At 39.9% G+C, this 23,978-nt stretch overlaps 1 long non-coding RNA gene across 1 annotated transcript in view; it reads right to left on the bottom strand.

Moving 5' to 3' along the window:
• Positions 1-3,541: 3,541 nt before the first annotated feature.
• LOC107316316 overlaps positions 3,542-23,978 on the bottom strand; it is a 35,566-nt gene continuing 15,129 nt past the window's right edge. The window contains exon 3 of the long non-coding RNA XR_001556284.2: positions 3,542-4,792. This is a non-coding gene — a long non-coding RNA (uncharacterized LOC107316316). The remainder of the gene's footprint in view (positions 4,793-23,978) is intronic.

The following is a 23,978-nucleotide window of genomic DNA, read 5'->3' as shown; positions in this document are numbered from 1 at the left end:
GCTACTAAGATTTCCTGTAAAGCTCGCTGAACATCAAATGCAACAGCTCCCATTAGCTCCAGTGGATTTAGCAGCAGCCCTGAATGAGCACAGGCTCCTTTAGCAACAGCCATTGGTCATGGCATTGTTTGGTTCCCTGGTCAGTGACTGTGTTTCTTTTCGAATACAGCGCAGGGCAGGAGCATTTGCACAGAAATCAAAGGTATTACCTTTGAAATAGAAGCATCCAAAGGAATCGATCATTACAGAATATAACTCAAGAGCATATCTGTTACGCTTCTGAGGTCATCTGCATTTGGATTTATCTCCTAAAGTTCAGCTGAATCTCCCCACGTTAACAAAGATGCTCACAATTTTCACCTTAAGAAACAGTCTGTGGTACAAACCTTTCACTGTGGGGCTTATCCTATTCAGAGAGAGCAGATACTGTTTAAATCTTGCAAAGTTATTAAGTTCATCTGAGCGTTTCAGAGATCTACACAATTATATTCAGAGCAGTTAAATGCTTCCCCTGGAGGGTCCCCGGGGAAGAGGGCTAAAAGCACCACTGATATTCAGCAGCTTTCTGCTCCTCAAATTCAACAGTGCTTTACTCACATTCGCTATTGATTTAACTACTGAGGACAACGAGGGGGGCTGCAAACTGCTGGGCTCAGAGCACAGCAACCAGCAAGCACAGAGGTCAGCCAGAGGCTGCTTATTGGTTGTGTGTCCCAGGACCAAATTAACATCTTCACTAAAGAGATGGGTCCAGGGGCAGGGCACACCCCTGGCAAGTTCAAGGATACACAGATGGGAGTAGCACTCAGGAGGACCCCGTGTTGCTTATGTGTGGGGCTTCCAGGTACTACTATGGTTGCACAACTCTCATTTTCAGCTTAGAAGTTCAGTTGCAAAGAGAAGTGGAAAAAAACCACAGCTCTAAAAATCACAAAGTGCAGTTCTGAAAACAATGTCATAAGGGTGTTTCAGCATTTTTAAGCAGGTCTCAGTATTTTGGATGTCTGACTTGAACACCACTGCTTAACTATAAAACACAAGGAAATCATGCTTCTCTAGAGCCAACTCTGTCATTCCTGTCTGAAAGTATTTAATTAACTACTAACATGGTTTGGGAGAGTAGGTCACATAAGTTAATAATTTTATTTTCAACAAAAAGTGAGATATACAGAGTTCTGATATGCCTAGTATAAAAATAAAAGCTTTCTGAGTAATTAACGTGTGACTTAGTAACCCACCTGCTGGATTAGTACAAGATTCCCTTCAACCTCATGCTCTCAGTTTACAGACTATGAAGAAAGTGGACATGCTTACTGTTAGCTGGCATCACAGATTAAACCCAAGAATGCCTAACCCCCTGTCTCCTCCCCCCAAATCAATGGGGATGCACTGCTAACACTGGAGTTATGGCTGCAGCGTGACACAGCTCCCTAAAGGAAATCCCTCTTTGCTGCTCAAGGTTACTGCAGAACCAAGATCCACACAAATGGAATAGATCCAAAAGGCAGCGGAAAATATACTCAATTTGTTCTTCCATTAAAGAGAAAGAAATAATCATTTTGCCAGATCTTCCTTATAATCAAGCCTAAATGCACTTCCACTCAACTTAGAGAGCTATAAATTATTTATGGTTTGAGCCTATGGTTCACAGTGCAGCGAAAACAGTGCGAAAAATTAGCTGGTTAAAACAAGTTTAAAGAAAGTTAAATATCCTTTGCAGTGCCTAGTAAATTAGAGCAGAAATGAAGTAACTTTGCCATGAAGAAAGGTCTGGGCAAGAACTGAACTACGTCTCCTCACAGCCCAACATGATGACTGCAGAGCCAGGGCACAGAGCAGGACACACCTGGCAGTAAACCAAATCTGGCACCCTAGTGAGCCCGTGGTGTTACAAACCAAAGACAAATATTTTGCCTATAAAACTTGAGGGGAAAAAAGGTACTTCACACTATTATTTCAGCTTGTCCAGAGACATACAGAGAAATACTTTTGAAAAAGTTGACCTCATCCTGCCACCCAAAACTAATATTAAGTAGAACATAAAATAATATGTAATTTGGGCAGAAATTTTACCTCGTTAGATGCTAAACAGACAAAGATTTTCTTACATTAAAAACAAGCTTGATAAGAGGAAAAGCTGGACTTGAGTAATGTCAAGCAGCCTTTTAGCACAGATCTGCTTTGCAAAGAGTGCTCTGAAGTATAACTGTTCTGCAAGACACAAGCATGCAATTCAGAAAGCAATTGTATGCCTAGTCATGGAAAAACCTTGGATGACCTTAAACCACAGCAACTCTTATTTCTAAAATGCTACAACAAGTTCTTTCCTATTTGACAGCTGGTTGACTCAGGTGAGTGTGGGAACATGTCCCAAAATAATCAAGACAGTGGGCTTCTTCCATACCGGGGGAGCAGGGAACGCTTTTCTTATTAGAACAGCTCATGGCATTTTGGTTTGCTCCTTGCAGTTTTTAACCATACCTGCTTGCAGTGGGAGAGGCTCTGGTGTCTGAACCTTACCAGCACTACAACTGAATGTCTTCAAAAGTCGAATTAAAGAAAGTTTATGACAGAGATGCTCATTCTCTTACCCTAGAATTCAAGTCACTTATAAAGGCATGCTTTGCTTTCAAAGCTCCAGCAACTTAAAAATACGATGATCAGCATTTCATAAAGCCCCTTAAAAGAAGCCCACCAAACACCTCTGCCTGTCAGCATCCCAGCAGCTACTGGGCCGACCTCGCTCCAATATTCACCAAGCATCAAACAAACTCAGCACTTGCGCCTGTAGAGAAAGCCTCTGAAAGAGCTTCCTCTTATCAGAGAATCCTTGCGGGAATTCCAGGGTCTAAAGCACATCAGGAACTCACTGACTTAAACCAGTGGTTATACTATTCCCTCCTTGATTTTAGCACAAATCTCAGAATTGAGTCTTTCCCTGCCCTCTACTATATCCCAGTGGATGAGGTCTGTCAGACTGAAGGGTATCCACAGTCAGAAAGGATATACAAAGGATCAGGACTCAGGAGCCAAGTGCTGCTCATGAAGGAAATACAGCTCCAAATTCACAGCTAGAACTAAGGAAAAGTCTTAGTGTCAAAGATTTCTGCTGGTGCCCCTGCGGGAAATAAGCCAAACTAATGAGGAAAAATATTGAAAGATGCTATATTCTTCCAGCTCTCCCACACATACAGTTTTCTCTATTTCAGCCTATTAGTCTTCATTCTGTGTCTCCTGCAGCAGCCTTTGTCAGCACATGTATAATTAATGTTAATAGTCTCATCAACTTCAGAGCATAGTGCAAGACTCATTGAGCAAATGTTGGTTGGGCTTGTTCTGCCCCATGATGAAGCCTTTTCTCTCACATAACAGATCTCATGGAAGAAAAGCTGTGCTCTACTTCTCCAATGCTCCTTAAGATGTGCAAAGAGAATAACTAAGTGCTATGCGTAGAATATCACGGTAAATAAATGAGGCCCGACTGTGTATTAAATGTGAACAGCCAGTGAATATCAAGCGCAATGCTGACTGTAGGCAATGATTGCTTTTACTTTAATTCAATCTACTTAAATCCATGCGTGAGATTATTTCCATTGTGGTAACAACACACGGCGTTGTAACATCATGGCTTTATTACACTGGCATGTGATTAGTTCATAAATTTTAAATGGCAAAAAGCAGTGGGACTGTTAGTTCACCAAGTATCTCTGCACACTCCTCAAGCAACCTCATCCACTGAAAACAGCAGCGTGTAACAGACAAGAGAGGAGAATGTTTTAAACCCATTGTGGAGGGCTTCTGCTGCTAAAAGCAATACAAGCCATTGCAAATGCCCTCAGATAGTTTTCTGCTTGTTACCTGCTCTTCGGGCTGTAATGGACGAGATATGCTGGATGTTCCCATTGGTTTGTAACACTGTTATGAAATGCACCGATTCTGACGCATGTAAAATAACCCTCCTCCCCAAATAATTGCCTAAACACACCTGTTAAGAATCAGTACATTAATACTTGACCAAGAGAAAGCAAAAACCTAATTGTCAAAGTCACTTGAACTTGAAAATGGAAGTCATTTTACTTAAAAACACAACTTTCAAACCATACGCAGCAAGTATACTACCCGCCTATTCATGAAATATAGCTTACATTACACTACAGTCTCTATCCCTTGCACTGAACACATAGCGACATGTAGCCATGTAATATCTCTAGGTACTATAGACTCATCAAAAATGTCAGAAACACTGCTTCTTAAAGAACAATTCATCCTACTGGTGATGCTATTCACATATAGTTGCATTCTTCTGTGTTGACTAGAATTAGAAAAATACTGTAGTGGATTTAACACCCACCTTAGCTCAGACAAAAATGGGAAAGCAATCTAACCAGATGGTTGTGATTGCAGACAAGAGTAAATTCAGCAGAACTGGGAAAAAAGCAGGTGAGCTTTTTTTTCTGGCATTGCACTGTATCATGTCAGGGAGCAGGACACAAACATCAGAGCAGGCATATGCTTCTATCTGCTCCTGACCTTCTGACTTAGGCTCTTTTCACTCTGAAGGTTTATACATGGCAGGAGGAAGGATGAGGCAGACAGGCAGCTGCTGGGCAGGAGCACCATCTGAAAGCATTTCAGTCTCACCACTGGGGGCTCAGACTGACGTTTGGATTGACAGTGTCCCCTAAACAGCAATCCTAACTCCCAGTTCTGCAGTGCACTGCGATTCAATCATGAGCAGTCTGCTGTTCAACTTTAGTACTTGGCTGCTTTGAATTCAGGCTTCTTCCTTCCACTGCAACTCATAAAGCAAAACAGCCCATCACACAACCTTTCTGTGACTGACTTGTCCAGTATGCTTTTGTGGAGTAAACTGGAACTGGCTTGAACAAAAAAGCAAATAAAGGAGGCAGACAAAGAAATACATTGAAACTCACTTCACCTGCTTAGTTTGTAATTAATGAGAAAAAACATCAGCATTAAGGATAAATTACCATTGTAGTCCACAACAGTGAGTATTTACTGTGGATACTTAGAAGAATTTCTTGGAGCGAGTTCACTAATAAATTTTAATAAAGACAAATGTGGTATTTGGGGTTACACAATTAAAAGCAAACATAACATTTAGCAAACTGAAAACCCTTAAGTTTGATGTATAAAAACACTTAGTTGTTTTAGCAGTCATTTGCAATTATTCACCCACGTCTAGATTTACATTCTGTTTGATCCCAATTTTAAGCAGTGCATAACACAAAAAGGTAAATATGAAAACCAGCAAACAATTGGTGAGTTATAAACAAATACTCCTTTATAAATAAACCCAAGCCTTATCCAGATGTCCAGAAATAAAACACTGTCATCTCCTTAAATGGAAGGCAATGCAGAGGTACTTCAAAGTACTCGGTCAGCTGGTTTGATGGGGAATGGGCAAAGAAATAACATAGCTTTCATTTATTAAAGTAGAATAACTGTAAAAGATGATGACCATATCATCAGCTGTTTGTATCTGTTGATTATATAAACACACACACAAATATTTATGTACACATATATACATGTCAGTCTGCCATTTCCTGTTACTACTTCCTACTGTTTGAGAATGGCACACTGCAACCTGGTTAAGTGCTCTGGCAGTCACACTCTGCCTGCAAGCCTCCACAGAAGAGAGCTGAACGTTTCCCAACCACCAGGTAGCAATACACTCACTTCAATACTCATGCCAACACGCACGTCCTAATGACCAAATTTATCTAGATAAACAAGATGCCATAGCAGAACAAACAGAGGAATACTAATTGGGTATATAGGCACATCTCCACCATGAGAAATCTAAGACCTGCTTAACTCAGTACACTTGAACAAATGCTGATCTAAGTTGTGGTTCACATATATTCTTGTAACAGGTTGAACAGAAAGAAAGGACAGTGACAGAACAGACATCAGCAGTTGGGCAGGTTCATAAGAGATGGATAGAAAGAACAGAAAATATAAAGTATTTAACAAGATAATATTGTACCACTACAAACCCACAGAGACACAAACCTCATCTGCAACTTGTTAGAATATGTAAAGGATTGGGCAGCAGACTACAAACCACTGGCATAAACATTGCATCTTTCCCCCCAAAATTAATGTGCTGGTTAGAATGTGCTGCCTCATTTCCATAAGCCCTCCTATACCTGCTCCAGCATGGCAGATACATTCATTTCAAGGAAGAAACTCTTAATTCAGCAATGCTCTAATCTTCAAACCTTTGTGATTATTTTGCATAGAAGGAAAGTGGTTCCAAGTCAGACATCCAGTGGTAGAAGCACAAAACCTGAAAACATAGCTTTGTTTCCTCACCAAAATAAATCAAGGAGTATCAGTGTTTATTAAGAATTCCTCCATAATGTAACACAAATAAAAAGCTTGAAACCCCATATAATAATGCTTCTGTTGTGGATTAAATGCTGTGATTTTTTTTGTGAACTACATATTGCATCTGTGCGGATGATGCTAAGCCTTGCATGTTCTTTTGTGCAAAGCGCATCGCTTTCAGCCTCCCAGATTAATGACACTTATAAATAAATAAGAATCTTCAACTTACTGTTAACAGAAGACCAGCTGGCATCCTACTGCGGAGCTGGAGGTGCTGCATGCACTGACAGAGATTGGTGATAGGTTGCTGACTCATCTTTCATTGACTTTATGGCTGTTTTCAGCATGAGGAGCTCGCAAGCTAGGATGCAGCTATCTGTCCGAGCGTTATCTCGCCCTCATAACAGAAATCAGTAATTAAAGTTTAATATGCAGCATTGAGACTATCTCCATCCCTCAAGGGGCCACTAGAAGGAAATTAGCAAAGAATGATGCAAGTTTGCAAGAAGGATTTGATAGCCAATTCTAATTTCATCAGCTTTGATTAGGAAATTGAAAAGGCACCTCTGGGGATACTGGCCATGTGTTTCCTGCAAGTTTCTCATTTAATTAAACGAGGCACATGGCAGATTTTTAATTCACCCAACATAAACCCTCACAATTGCCATGGATTTGTCCTGCAGAAGCTCCCTGCTCTGTTTTGATAACCCCTACTTCCTAGCACAGAACAGTCACACAAAGCTGAGAGGAAGAAGAACAGACAGACAATTGAAATTATATGCTGATTAGATGCCAAGAGAAGATTGCTCCTTATGTTGTGACATCCCAGCTACTGATTACAGTGAAGGCCTTTGAGCTGAAACAAGAATAAGCTTGTAGCACCTTTGTTTTCTTAATACAAGAGCAAGTTTCCTGAAACATTATTCAAAATGTTTGAAGTGTTGAGAAAGGTTATGGGCTTACAAAAAGCTCCTATGTTTCAAGAATACTTTACCAGCTCCTTTGGGCATCATTATGCTCAGAGACACCCCATTTCTTACATACCTTATTTATGCCATGTACCACTACCAAGCTATCTTGATAGAAACCAAGCAATAGCAGAACATGACTTACGTATCCAGCTAAGATCACTTAGCACTTTTTCCAGTACTATCAGTTCAGCATGTAGCAACTAAACAAAGTATTTTCAGCTCTTAAGGGCAGGACAGATATCCAGAGATTTAATTACAGGAGATTTTCTGATCTAGTGAGAGCAAGAACACTAAGGCTGGTTTAGACGTATGTTCTGCACTTGCATATCTTCTAGCTGAGACTTTCACTGACAACTTTTTGCTGCATGTGGCTTTTAAGTGGCAATTTCAGTAGCAAAACATCCCTACAAGAAACCTAAAGCCAACCTTTCACAATGACATGAAAGGGATGCAGCATGAAGTTATTAGTTTGAATCTTTTTCACAGACACGGCTTTTCCGCAAGCAGGTTCCCATGGCACATTTCTAGACTAACATTCCCCGCTTCTCTGTATTTCAGAATAGGATGAAACCCACTTATTTTCCACTGCATTCTTTTCAAGCATGAAACAATACACACGGTAGAGAAGAAAAAGTTCTAGAAAAAATAAGTGCAAGACAGACTGAAGACAGGACCTGCTGTGCTGCAATTCTTTGGTATGTAAAGGCAGCAGTTTTACACCAAGGAAAACTAACCTCACATTCCCAAGTAGCTCGAGTAGGGAAGTTGTAGGTGTCAGCTGCTAATGTAAGCAAATCAATGTCATTTTGATTAGCGCTATGTGAATTTGAGAAAAATGCCAGGTTAGCAAATTCACATCCCTTGAAGGCAATCCCCACGTGTACAAGTTTATGTAAGCTTAATTGAAGTCCAAGTGCAACTTACTTCATAAACAATTAAAGTACCTTTCATATGGAGCAAATTTAATGATTATAGTCACTAGGGTAAAACTTTCAGAAATCAATTAAAGACGCAGGGACTTATGTCATTCTTTCTTTATAGTTATGGAAAACAAACAACAGCCTAGAGAAATAGCTTCATTTCTATTTGACACATACAACTACTAATGAATGTAGCCGTTCTCATTCTAATGGGGTCACTAATTTTCATTTCAAAGACAAAAGGCTCATGTCAATATTACTAAGATTGAATGTCCCACAGAAGTTGTGGTGGAACAAGAGATGTCTTTACACTCTGCTTTGCTTTTCTTTGCTCTAGTAAGCATTCTATCATCTCAAATACACTCTGGCTGTAGCACAGTTGGATTTGGAGGAAGGGGAAGGGAATGATTAATTTCAGGCTTTTGGGATTTTCTTAGCTGAAGAAAGAGGAAAAAAAACACTAAAAATTGGGTTTAAAAACTTCCACCAACAAAAACATTTCCAAGTTTGAGTAAATTGCTACGAGAAGTTACTTTCATCTGAAAACATGACTCCTTTTTTAACGAGGAAAGTACTGCCTTCCAGAAGCAAAGGACAAGGAAGACATCATGCTGATCTAATTCAATTTACTCAAGCATAGGTATTAACCTGTATATCATCAAATCAGCAACTCTCAATTGCTTACAGTGCTTGCTAAAAGAAGATCCCTTTCTACCCCATACCTGGATTCAATACAGTCCAGAGGCCATGAGGACCACTAGGCTGCCTCACAGAAGACATTTTCTCCTGTTTGGTATGCAGTTGACGTGATTCAAATCCAAGAGCGCTACAGCTCCTGGGCCAAAACAGTCATTTGTTTAAGTAGCGGAAAAACTCAGGAGTGTTTCGGGTTTTTTTTGTGCCTGAGATATGTTGGCTGACATCCTAAATTGTCAAATGTTTAATCAATCTTGATTTCACTTCTCACCTTCAAAGAAATAAATTGCAATTATCAGAATCCAATACCACTTATTTCCTCAATTACCTATCCCATACATCCCTGGCATTATAAGGCATTCCTTTAAGTGCACAAGTTTGTTTCCAGTGGCTGCTGGCATGTTGAGCTAGTGGATGCAAAAATCACTTTGTGTTGAGAAGAAACAGGCAGTGCAAAACCAGTTAATTTGACACAGCCACAAAGGTACAGGATAGAATGTACTGACTTTAAGGTTCCCAGCTATACTGATAATTTGGGGTATGACCCTTAAGAACAGAAAAACCAATTCACTGCACTAAAATTATCAGAAACCCCAACATCAATGGCAAATAAGGAGCCTTGGTAACTGGGCTAATTGTTCACAGCTACCATGAAAAAAGATCATCCCAACACTACCAGCTCACACGGGTGTACTAGAGCTATACAGAGTCATTCTGAGGATACAAGTTGGAGACAATAACGGAAAGGACTAAAACCAAACAGAATACACCATAAAGTGCACTGGGTTTTTGTTGAGCAAGGAGCAGTGCAATTGCTAAGATCACTATCAGAAACAAAATCCAAGTTCATCTCTTCATTATTTTCAATATCTGTATTTTAATTGCCTCAGCTAAGTAAAGTGCAGAGCAATATTTACCAGTAACCATATAAAAAGTGAGTTAGGTAGTACGCAAAGTAGTTATTTGATCTATTCTCTTCCGCCACAGCAGGATAAAGTATAATGTTATCTCCCCTGACTCAGCTAAGTGCCCAGTAAAAAAGAAATACTTCCTGTAGGATAATGCATTCAGTGTACTTTGAGCATTGTAACATCTTTAACAACCTTTACAAATTTAGGGAAAGATTTAATTCACTCAGTGCATGGGGCTACAACAAATGACTGCTCTTTATATACACACCTTTCACGTAACTGAAAGTTTATGCGTATTTCTTTTTATGTCTTTCTGGGAAAAAACAAGCTTGGATTATCATAATTCCGCACAAGTGATGAACTGAATGCTCGCATTTGCTGCTTTTCCTTCAGCTGGGAAGAAGGCAAATTTGCTTTGTTTGCATTGTGCATCTCCATGTATTTTTTCTTTCTTGAGAGACCACTGTTACACTACTAATTTACTGGGATCCTATATGCCACTTTTTGGACATAGGAAATCAACCAACCAACCCAACAACACAATGCAAGAAAACTGACATTTGTTCATCTCATTAGTATCATTCTGAAATCTAATTCCACCCTCTCAAAAACGTGTAGCTTCTCTGAATCTGTTACGATCAACAAGAACACTATAAAAACAAATGCTGATTGTTTTTTTTTAAACATAGGTCACTCCAAATGTACTGCCTCCTACCTATTTCCATGGAAACTATAACAGACATGAAGAGCACAAAAACAGTGGTTGATAGATCAAGTTATCATTTACAAAACACTCTTTTTCAGGACACTCATCACGACTAGCTCAGCATTTTTGCCTGCAACAAACAAACTGCAAGCTGCACTGCTCAAAATCTGTACTAGAGGAGGATGTCACCAATGATGAAATGCACTACTCACCATCTCACTGTGCTCACTTGCATTGTTTTGTCTCAGTAAACACTGAACAAACATCAATGACTATCAGTGGATGCCATAATATCTGCATGGAGGAATTCAATGACACAGCTTTGCTTCAATTTGATTCAGCTCCCTCTAGGAGATATCCTTCTTGGACATCACCTCACCCTCAAGACAGTACAAACCACACTCTCACCGCCCTCCCTTAAACAACCACTCCCTTCCTGCATCAGGTGGGTGCTTCACTACACCCATCCTTCCCACCTCAGCCCTTTGCCTAAACAGCCACATGCTTAAGACACTGTTGTCCACTGACCCCAAATTCACTAATTTCCCTGCTCACCATCAAAACACCTAGCATTTCTGCAGTTGTTAATGTGAATTGATTTCTGCTATGTGCTTGTTTTACATAAATAATTTTTAGAACACGAACCTATAGAATGGCTCATCTCTGTTCTACCAACTCTGCTAATCATTACTCAGATTAATCTGCACTGTGAGCTTTCAAGCTGTTGTAATCATCTCATTCTTCACATTTGGATAAGGGCACCACTGATGGCATTAAAAGGTCAGTAGAGCTTGTAATAGGACGTCTTTCCCATGACTTTTTTTTTTTTTCTTCTAGTGAGACTTATACTGTCACTTAACAGTATTATAAGCGTCTAGGGGGTAGTTTTGTTATTACCTTCAAGGACAGCATAAAGGCAAGAAAAAAAAAACCCACAACCTCCAAATCTATATCCATAAGAGAGCATTAAGGGTACAGCCATATTATTTACACAGCAACGGTATCATTACCCAAACCTATTTCTACTCAAACATTAAAAGAAGCTAGAAAGTATTTTTGCAAAACTGTTTTGCAATGAGCAATGACTATCTGCAGTGTTCAAGATCCAGTTGATAGCAACTGATGATTTAAGAAACAAATTGTTACTTCGCACTAATTTAATCAAAATAAAGAGGGCCTGAACAACTATCACTCGCTGAACAAATAAGTTTAATACATAATTAGTAAAAGGGCTCATGAAAAGAACCATCATTATTTGTTCTGAAATGTTGTTCAAGTTAAGCAAGAGTTTGGACATGAAGTCACCTGAAAACACAAAAGAAACAATGAAAGAAACATAGCTTTATAGGGACTATCAGGCTTTTAAACAATGCCTCTCTTCCTTTTAAGAATGACTGCTCAGAATCTTCTGCTACACCTCATTTCTGCTATAAGCTTCTCATGTCTGACTGCCTTCGTATTGAACTTGAATTCTTGCTTACAGTGTTTCCATGCACACATCAGATGCTCATTAGAAAAAAATACAAACAAACATAAAACGTGGTCCTTCTACAACAAAGCAGAGCCTTCTACAAGCCACATCACAGAAGAGAACATGACCCAATGCCTCTGACCAGCTCTAATACAGCAGCATTAGTCTGTAGGGCCTAATTGCATCCCCCTGCAGTGATACGCGAGCTTTCTGGAAAGCAACTGCCACTGTTGCTACAGGAGACAGGTTAACTTCTGCACAGAAGAGAAAGGAGAAATCACTGCTTAATAAAATGAAATGGTTGTTTGCAGAGTGCAGAAAAGCTTTTTCAGTACAAGCCATGCAATAAAGCCTCATGAGCCTCCTGCTGCTGGGTGCCATTTCGTGGGGATTGCAACATCTGAGGCATTGGGAGGATCTGGCACAGAAGCTGGCAGTGATTGACCATGCTGTGGGTGTTGGGGCTGATGTCACACGTCAGCAAAAGAGTATTCACCAGCTGGAGGTCCACAAATGCCAATTTTAATTATAAACTTTATTTTCAAATGGAGTTCACAGTTTATACAGGATGCATTTGATGCCATCAGACCATCTGAGCACTGCACTGAACAAACTGGTGGCATGTCACGTTCTCAGAGATGTAAGCATTACATGACACTGTTTATTTGTTCAGAAGAGCAGTAATCTCCAGTGCCATCAGTGTATCAAGGATTGCAGTAAACACTGTTCAGATGTACTAACTAAATGCATGATTTCTTCCGTACCTGCCGCCGCTGCAGTGTTCTCCACTTGCCTTAACAATCACCACTGCTTCTATATTCTCACTTAATACAAATTTATACTTAAAATTCTTCAAGCTCATGTGTGTTCACCTAAACGTTGATTTGCATGTTTATTTTACATTTGCCACAAATGGGTTTTGGCTCAGTTTTGTCTACCTTGTCCCCATTGCACTGTCACCAAGACTCGGCAGTCAGAAACAATACACATGAAGTAAAAATTGGCCAGTCAGTTCATGATCCTGCCTGCACTTCCTGGCTTTCATTTGATATGAGCATATCTCATTCTACTACCACTCTAGACAATAACCCTGTGCTGCTTCTGTTTCATTACCGTCCCTCATCTTGTAGTGCAGGGAACTTTTTTCTGAACTACAAAAAGGTCTTAGGGCACATTCCTTCACAACTTACTTAGAGTTTCATTGTCTCTATATAGTTAGTTATACAAAAATGCATAAGTACCTGATTGAAGTGTTAACAGAAACTACACAAATTCCTCCTTGTTATTATAAACTAACATGAAGTCGCATGCAAATCAGCCTATAGGAAGAGAATCCTAGACACAAACCACTGAATAATACTTTAAGCCACTAGAGTCTGCTGTAAAAAAATAATTAGCGAGATGTTAAAAACGAGTGGTACTTTGGAACCATCTCTCCACCAGTTGGCTAGTAAAGTGGTGTTTCTCACCTACAGGTAGTCCTCACGTATTAATTAACTGCTTCTTAAAACGTTCATTTAAATGGATGGAAAAAATTCCAGCAGAGCTGAAGACTAGCCCCGTACAGAATAAAGCTTCTGAGTGACAGACTTAGAACGCGTAATCTGCTTTAAAAATGTAGGGATATACAAATGAAAGGACAGAGACATATCAGATACGTGCTGTCAAAAATCTCTTCTAGAACTCGCTTCACTTAATTCCTTTATAACACACTGACAGGGATGATGTATCATTTAGTACTTTAAAAGATTCTTCAGTAAGCCAGAAAAGTGATGAACAGTTCTTTTGACCCTGGCATCCAGAATAATTATGATTATCTGCACTATTTAGCCTGAAAGGAATCGGACACCGTTCATGGTCTGTTAGCTCAGCTATGATGTTTGATAATCTATATGCACAAGTCATTGAAGGTCACTCAACCCTAGAGTACTTCAAAAGCACTTAGTTAGCCTTTACTGAATAGTAAAGAGCGAGTGCCCCGTTACTATTGCTATGACACCACTGAAAGACTGGAACTGCTGAAGGATGAAAACAATTTCATTATATGTCTGCTGTGGAGAAAGATTTGAATAAACCCAGTTGTTCAGTTGGACTGTAAATATGCAACACCTGCCAGGATGCTGGAGAAATGAAGATAAAGCAGAAGCAACAGTAAGGCAAAGAAAAGAGAGCCAATTCAATGCAACTGCTGAGTAATGTTTTCCCCCTCTTCTCACACAACTAAACAATTGCATCAACTTCTTTAGCTACAACTTGGCCTTGGTTGCTTAACAAGGGCAACATTAGTGGGTCTGCAGAAACGTTTCTGAGAAATAAAACAAAACGCTCACTTAAGGAGCATTTTTTTTTTTTTTTTTTTTTTTGAGAAAAAAACTTCCAGAAAACTCGTACAGACATTTTAGAACTATATGAGTTGTTGAAGTGTTACACACTAAGTGGAGAACCAAAGCACTGGCTCATTTTGTAATACGAACTAAGTTTCAAGACTATGAAGGATCATCTCAGTAGACCTACTTAACAGTCATCTGGAAATATGACAGGACTTAAAGGGAAAGTGGCCACAACAAGGGAGAGCAAAGGCATGCAAGAAGGAAGGCTTTGCAATGAGACAGAGCTGCTCAATTGATCCATACTTGCTGAAAAGGGCAATTCAAGTTCTGGCTCCTTAGGAGAGCAGATCCTCTCATCTTATAGAAATGCTTCTTTCCACTGTTAAATATGTACAGAAAGGAGCACCCTTGTGGCTGCTCACAATCTATGGTGTCAAGAACCATTTTTGCACAGCAGATTCACAAAAACGCAATTCAGAACCAAAATTCGATCACTGCACTTATTTTCTTTGCTGCTGGGATGACAGAGACTTCTAACTAAATCAGAAATCAATAATCTCAGCTTGATACAAATTAACACTAGAGAGCAAACACCCAACCCTCAGCAATGACTGGAGGCTTCCCTGTGTCACAAGTGTGCTTAAGGGGACAAAAAACGTCCATACCATCTCTTCACAAGCACATTTTAATCTTCTAAGACTGTCAACAGACAATTTCTCTATTGTATAGGACGCTTTCACCTGCAGAAAGTGAAAAAATACCAATGTGGAAAATAAGCAGACTGCTTTTGTGAGACATACCAGATTCCTTAGGTATTATTCTTTCTATAGCTGCAGTTCCATATTCAGGAATCATTCTCACGCCACTGCCAACTTTGAACTTTGTCCATCCTTTTAGTCTGCCCAATGCAATGCTGAGTCGAGAGCAAGCCTCTTGGTATACCCTTCATTGCAATTAAGCTCTTTGCTTAGCTGGTTTTAACTACTGAAACCATAGCAGTTGACAAACGAACTGCCAGATAGCTCTTCAGCAGCCCTTGGGTTTGCACAGTAAAAACTTCAGCACAACCATATTATGAACATGTTGAGCACCACTGACAACTCTCAGAAGGCATTTTTTACTTCATTCTGAAACTTAAAAATAAAGTGGTAGGTGCTCCTAGCCTCCTGTAATAACATTACTATAATCTGCCTGTGAATAAATCTTGAGCTGATTAATTTTTTTCCACATTCATTGGCATAATCCTATCTAGGTACTTAACACTTCCTGTGAAATTATTTATTCCTTAAAAACAACCAGTATAGAGATGGAGTATTTAAATCGGACATCAAAAAAATCAATACACAATTATTTTTTATACATCTGTGTTACACTCCAGTCCTCCTCTGGCTTTCTCTATTCATCTTGAATTCATTTTCTTTATGTGATGGGTATAACGCTATTATAGGATTCTGTATCTGAAATATTTTTAAAAAGGAAGTACTGAGTATTTTAATGTATTCTGAGGAAATCAATATCCAGGTAACAGATCAAAGTTGTACACTCTTTTTTTTAGAGCAAAATAAAATAGCGTTTTCCTTAGTCTAGCACAAATAAGTCAACAGAGAGGTAAAGAAAAGTTTGAGGAGCTGTCAGACAACAACGTGGTTGTTTCTTTTCATGGTGTAATTGAAATAATACCTATTTTCTGTTCTATCAAGTGTCTGGGTGATCACCAAGACTAATACTAACAACCCATTAAGACCATAGCACCTGTCCCACAATGGCAACATTCACTATGCCTGTGCACTTAGTAATGGAAGTCTCTTCCACATTGCTGAAGTTCAGAGCCAAATCCTGAAAAAATCCAGCCTACCTTTATATTTATGGTAGTTACCCAGCTTATTAACTTCCTCCATTAAATTATTTCACACCTAGAAGTACTAAAGTACACAGAAGTACTCTTACTGTACCAAATACCTGTTTAATGATAGCAAACCTAACATATACATCCCTTTTCTCTCACATACTGCATAAAGGGACCAGAAAAGATGAGACTCCCAGAAAACAGTGTGTCAGAAAAGAGCAGGCTGTAGTCTTGCTGAAATATAGAACTTTATACAATATATAGTAAATATAGAATATTTACTGTATATATAGAAATATATACAGTCACCAAAAGAGTAAGGTATCAGTGAATCCCAGAACACACTACCATATTGTGTGGGAGCAACAGCACTTAATTTCATGCAAAATTACAACTCCTTAATTACAATACCACCTTTACTCCCTCCCTCCCCCCCCCCAGCATACTTGCTTTTCCTTCAGTGTAGCAGTAACTGCACTGGCAACTCGCAATTGTAAAGCAGGCACCAGTTTAACAATGCAGCGTCCTCGTCCTCACAAGCACATCCTGATGCGACAGGGGCACGAGGTTGCTTTGCTTAACACCAGAATACAGACAAAGTAAGTGACAGAATAGGAGCGTATTTTGGGCTGTTCCCAAAGGCAGCAGTGACACAGACATGTGCAACCAAAACATGTGCTCTTAATGCCTTCGGTACTGGTAAGAACAGGTAGATTCATTGAGGCACTTACAATGCTTTCGGAATCACTTTGTCTCAGGCCTTAAACACATTTCTAAACTTATGCACATTCCTTATGGGAACACCTATCTGCATTCACTCAACTTTACACTTGAACAACGCAAGTCCAGCAAATAATAAGACTATGGATCTGTCATACTAGCTATGGTACACTTCTAATGTCTTCTAATGCCTGCAAACCTAGGAACTTGCAAGTTGCCTCCCTTAAAAACAGAGAATGAAAATAATAATAAGAAATTATACCAAATTTGCCCAATGGAGATTATTCACTTCCTCACTTATTAATAATGAGAGACATCTGGCACATTCAACACATCTGCTTTCTGCTTGCTTTTGATATAAAATACCTTTAACTCATTTCCAGACCCATGAAGTTCCTATTTTCATGCTCTGATGCAACAGCTGCTTCCAGGAAAATAAACACTGTTTGTTTCATTACATGAAAATACCAAGACACACTTCTCAGACTACAAGAATTCCTTCATAATAATGAAGCAATGCTCTCAATCTGCTTTAAGTGTAGTTTTAGTTATTGGCGATATACAGGTACTCTCAGCAATGCCTTTAAATTAATCAGCCTGTAGTGGACAATTGCTGTAATTGACGTAAGATCAACCAACTAGCCTGACTGAACTGTAATCCTTCCCAGACAGGGAGAGTCAAGGAGCTCCCTGAGATGACACGTCAGTGATAACTTAACCCCCATCATTTTAACTGAGGTCACTATTGTATCCTGTAAGCATTATTTTTCTCATACACGCATGAGTCACACATTAGAGACCCTAGAAGCAACCTAAGTGCCAAAAAGCCTCCAGGCAGGAAGACTTATTGCATGAACAGCTAGGTCCCAAGACCCACAGTGCAAAGACTCTTTCCAATCCAGTTGTGCTAAGGGAAAACAATGTCATCACAAAATCCTAGACCAGATTGTGTTGCAAGGGACCTTAAGGACCACCCACCTCCAATCCCTGCCATGGACAGGTTGCCACCCAGCAAATCAGGACTCCCAGGGCCCCACTCAGCCTGGCCTTGAGCACCTGGAGGGAGGGGGACCTAAAGCTTTCTCTGGGCAGCTGTGCAACTGCTGCATCACCCTCTGAATAAATAATTTCAACCCAACCTCTAACCTATATCTCCTCTCTTAGAGTTTAAAGCCATTCACAGGTCAGATAAGCTGCCAGAAGTTTGCATTTACTTTTTATCAAAGCAAAAGGCAGCAAACCCTTAAAACACGCACAGCTTCTGCCCCTTCCTAACTGCTCCCTGACTTATGAAATTTAGGCACTTCTCCACACCGACAGCTGACAAGGTGGACAAGCAGTGCAGCAAAGGAAGCAGGCACATATGCTTGTTCCATGGCAGCCTGTCATCCCTCCTGCTTGCCCTGGGGACAGCAGCACAGACCTGTAATTTCTTTAGACCCTGACAGTTGCAGGAGGTCTGTGCATCCCCTGTTTCCTCTGGCAGAAGTAATAAGACACTTAAAAACAGACAAAAGCTTTGGGGGGGAGGGGAGAAAGTGTTCCATACACTTCTAAGTTGATTAATCAATACTTAATTATTTAGAAGCTCTAAATGGCCATCTTTCACTGGCACTCTTACAAAACGTGTTATTGCCTGTCAATAGAGGCTAGCAAATCACATAGAAAGCATGTAGCAGGGCACTGCTGCGTAGAAGGACTTGACTCCGTTTGCTGCACTTCACCATTCCATTTCATCAAAGGTGTTTGTGCCACACTTAATGAGATAAGGGACAGCACAGGCCTCAGACAGTGCTGTCTGATAACTATAGCAATCTGGGAATAAATACTGCTTTGCAGAAGCCATTTTTTTAAAGCCTTAATAAAGTAATTGTAGGCCTTAGTAGAAATTGGTTAATTGGATCATCCTCATTTTGTTCGGGGAGTAAAAATGTGTATTCCTATGATTAATTCATTAGAGTGCCTTTTTAAAGACATTAATCTGATAGTTCTGAATCAAGACAGTGCAGGGCTCAGAGGTTTTTGTGCTGTCTGCAGAAGCGATGGCTTAAAGCCTACCACAAACTGTTTGCCATGCAGGAGGAATCTCATATATATGCCTGGGAATGCAACAGGAATTGCACGGATTCTGCCTGAGAGCACCACACACACATTGCTTGCTGGAGCTACAGGCAAGTGTAGCAGTTGCTGGTAAGCAGCACTACTCCCAAAGTGATGGAAGCATCTGGGACACCTCCAAAAATGGCTAGTTCCTCCAACTCATTCTCAAACACCCAAGTGGTGTGTGAGCTTTCTCTCCTTACCTGCTTTCTCTTAAGGGTTCAGAGATGGGGGCACAGACCTAGTGCTCTGTTTCTCTCACCAAAAACTCCTTAGAGCTTTCAGGAACACGGCATGAAATACATAGTTGTCATTCGTGTATTGTTGGTAAATACAGCTGAAGAGTCCACAAATGAGAAATTAGCTGCCTACTAACTGTGTGAATGCTTACAGATAAAGGGTACATACCATTTGCACATGTGAGAGTGAGCATGAAACAACACGCACTGAGAGAAAGCAAATCCTACTACCCACCCTGAGGAGGATTTTGCTACTTCTCCCATAAAACAGTCTCTGAATAATTATGTTGTCTCATATCTTCTGAGATCTTTAGATAAAAATAACTCAATTATTATATCAGTTACAACATACTGCTTCTCAGAGACTCAACCTGGATTTTATTTTTACTGCACAAGGTACCGTATGAACATGTGGCCAAAAACCATCTTATCCTTAAGGAAATAACAAATGCAGATATAAGAATTTAGCAACTTAATGAATTCTTTCATCATAGCTATTCAAATTCTGATTCTCTCATGTATTCCAATTAAGGCCAAAGTCTTTAACCCCATAAAAAAGAGAGAAAGTAGGGTTAACTGATTCATTAACCCTTGGGCCAAATTATAAGGGACAGATACCAAGCTACGTTTCTATATAGCTCACAGAGTTGAAAAATGAAGTGTTCTGAAGGTATTTTCTTCTACAGACTTCTGTTGTCCAAGTAAACTTTCCACTGCTCAGTTTATCTGCTTATGAGAATAACCTATAATAATTAAATACATACACATGCTTGAATGATAAATTTTAGTACTAAGTGCATTGGGACTTACCATGACCTTATCAAGTAGGGTTAGCTAGTCATTAATTCAGATAACGTGATTTATTATCATAATCTTTTGCTTCTACTATTGTTGGGCATACCATTTACCCTAATTTGCATATGCAGATCAAGATACAATCACTTCATTAATTTTAATGCTTTGCCTTAATCCCAACAAGATTAACAGTTTGTCCTGAATTTCTATGCAACATATTCACAACTGCCCATTATTGCATTACCCTAATATTAGGGTGGCTGAAATCTAATGAACAAAATGCATTAATTAGGACACATTAGTCATGAGAAAGGGAGCCAGTAAGAAAGTGTGTATCTATACGCAGACACTTACATGGGAGGGAACTAGATTTCCTATATCTAATGCACCTGTTTGTCACACAGACATAGTGGGGACCACCTGTGACCACTACTAACATCAGTGCAGCAGGGACCCTGCACAGCAAGGTCACATAGCACTGTTATTCTGGCTGGGTAGGGCTGGCAGACAGTGCTGCCACCCCCACATGTCCATGGTGAGGCTATTTGTGATACAGCAGCATGAAGTGCTCCAGAAGAAAGCCTTTGTACAGTACTAACTTGTTTCTAGCTAAGTAGAATAAGTAGGAAGCAAGTCAGAGGAGAAAAGCTGCTAACAACAGCTTAGTATGTTCCACATCACAAGTATTTAACTAAACATTATCTATTTGAATGCAAGGCAAATCATTTCATTCACAAAAAGACAAAATGTGCAGCAAACAGACACTGCAACTGCTGCCAGTGACACTCATATTATCTCTATTTGCTAGATTGTTAGAACCACTATAGAGAAGTTGCATAGGATATATAAAATATATAAATACCTGAACAACTACATAATAGATACACAAAACTCACTGCACCATTGTACTGCAGAGGAACTTTGACCTTGAAAATTAGAAGAAGAGAACAAATACTCCAATATTTTCAAAAAGTTACCTGTATTATTTTACTCCAAACAACAAAAAGTTTGTGGCTCCATTTTTGGTTTCAGATACTGGCAAAGGTTAAGAACAAGCAGCTGAAACAGTGTCTGTCTGTGTTTGTATTGGTGCAACTTGAGTTTGGGATTTTCCCCATTTGAGTGGACTCAAAGTATATCAGACATCACAGAATTACAGAATTGTAGGGGTTGGAAGGGACCTCTAGAGATCAAGTCCAACCCCCCTGCCAAAGCAGGTTCTAACAGCATTAAGGAGACTTCCATCAAACGAGTAAACTTCATGTCCCTACTTCTCAGAAACCTAACCAGAGATGCTTTAAGGTAATACATTTAGGTGACCGTGTTTTGTTGGTCTAAAGCTAGACTTATTTTCCCATAGGAAAAGTCTGAGTAATTACAATATTGCTGACCTTTTGCTGTTATTAGCCAGCTGTGATAATCCCAAGGACTTCACAACTTCAGTCAGACCTTCCCTGAGTTCAGAGAACTCCTCCTCATCCTCCTGCTTCTTCCTAAACCATTTCTTAAATTCACCTACTCTATCGAGGCTTCATCACATTCTTCAGCTGAGCGAAGTGAGGGTTTGCAGATTCCTCTGACAAGGAGACAAGGACAACTGTCTCCCACTTGTATCTGAAAACCTGTTATGTTTCATCTTTACATCTCTTATCTGCGTACTTGCTCATCATTCTGCATTAACCCAGAAACTATGAAATCAGCTGTCATGGCTCTTTCACTTTCTTTTTTTTTTTTCTTTTCCAGTGCTGTCTACTCATACCATGCTCACATTCAAGGCATTAAGAAGTGTTGGTGCTTGAAATGAATGGGTCCAACTCCAGGAAGCTGTGCTGTAATAATAGCTGTTCTCTGCACTGCATTCCCCATTACTTTGGAGCCTGATATACCAGCCCTGCCTTATCACAGTTTAGGAGCACTGAACCAGAACAGCTCTGGCACAAGCTAACTAGCCCTGGATGATGAGTAACTACAAATAAACTTCAATTAAAGTTTCAGATGCCAACTCCTCTGTAAATCCTCACCTGGTATTCGCACACCAAGAGCAAAGCACAATAAGTATCTTGCTCAATATATACACCCTCCTTGCTAGCCATCCAGATGATATGGCTGCACCATGGCATCATTCCTACAACCACAGGAAGCAATTAGCATGTGTGTGGCAGGTAAACAGTTGTAGCTGCATCTGTACAACGTGAATACAGTCACTGAGAACTACATTCATCAGTCCCTACGGATTTAAAAGATTGTTCCATATATGAACAATTCTGAAAAGGGAAAACATGTTGACAACACACTGCAGAAGATTGTAACAATTATTTTATTACAATAGCAGCATCTTCAAATGGATGATGTGCAAATAACACATGAATTTCATATCCAATTTGTAGAGCTAAACTACTTGGAGGCCAGTTTGAAAGACACCCTCCTGGGCAGCCTGATCTAATGGTTGGCAACCCTGCCCATAGCAGGGGAGGTGGAACTAGCTGATCTTTGAGATGTGCTTCAACCTAAGTCATAGTTGGATGAATCTATGATTTAGATTTTAAAGCTGGAAATTTCTCTAAAAAGTCTCCCTTAAACCAGGAACAAAAGTTCAATCTCCCTTTTGATCTGCACCAATTCTCTAATTCAAATCAGTTCCCTTCAGTTCTGAAGCATATCTGAGCAAGTACACAGAACATACAAAAAATATATTAGCTTGTCTGCAAGCTTCAACAAGAAATTTACTATGATTTCAAAACACTGAAGGGATTGCCTCTCGAAAGCTGAAAAGAGCAGCAAAAGTGACAGCTTGCAGGGCTCTAGAATGATGGTATGGGAAGTGGACACAGGATCAAGTCACTGTAGCCAGCAATGCTCCCTTGCCCTCACATTCAGTCAACATTGCAGGCTGTCAGGATGCTGCCAATCCCACTTCCCCCAGCAGGGCAGGAGAATTGGGCAGCCAGAGGAGCTGGCCTCAAGCACCTCTTACACCCACGCTCATTCACAGTTTTGGCTCAAGTACATCTGTGGATGGAAATCTCAGGCAAAGAAAGTTAACTGACTCCCACTCACCCTGTAAAAAAATAAGAGGCTCCAACTAGTTTCTTCCACACATACAGGCCAAACTGAAATCCATGAGACTTAGAATAGCAGAACAAAGAAAAAAGCAAGCAGACAGAACTAGACTCTGTACGGGACTCTGAAATGAAGAAAGACCTACAATAGCAAGAAAACTGAGCTATTGCTGTTTAAGGAAAGGAAAATAAACCAACATCCCAAATCATCACCAGCAGTACTCACGAAAATAGGGTGGAAAGACAGCCTACATAGTGATTTCTTCACCAGCTGAACTCAGGTACATAGGTGGAAGATAACTAACTCGACTTGTTCCTACTACTTCCCTTGCTAAATCAAAGCTTAAAACTTGATTAATAACCTAGTTCAGTTCCCCCTCCAGCCCCCTGCCATATCCTATGTGTTCTGTATTAGCAGGAATTAAATTCCAGTCACCAACTGCTACTGTAACTTTACATTAAAAGTAGCTGCAGATGCATAGGAAGACAATAAATACAGTTCTCTAAGTTCTGTATTGTTAGGGCCACACATTTGACAGCAGTAATTAAGACCTCATTTGGGATGAAATCACATTATTTTAATGCTACCATCTTCCCCTCTCTGCAACATGAAGATTTGCACAACTATTTCACTAGCTGCTAATGATAGCTGTTCTTTAGATAAAAAATAATGTACTTACATAACGTATCTAATCTGTACTGGAAAACACTGAGTAAATCATTATCTGATATACAGGACCATTATCACTGTGTGCCATAACAATCAGACTTAATGAGCCTTTCCTCTTGCCTCCTCTCTTGACTGGCACCAGCAATGTTCTTTTGTTTACTGAGTTGCTCTGCACTGATTGCGAGCT

This window comes from Coturnix japonica, chromosome 7 (genome assembly GCF_001577835.2).
Source record: "Coturnix japonica isolate 7356 chromosome 7, Coturnix japonica 2.1, whole genome shotgun sequence".
NCBI lineage: Eukaryota > Metazoa > Chordata > Aves > Galliformes > Phasianidae > Coturnix > Coturnix japonica.
This window is presented reverse-complemented; position numbering and strand designations above follow the sequence as displayed.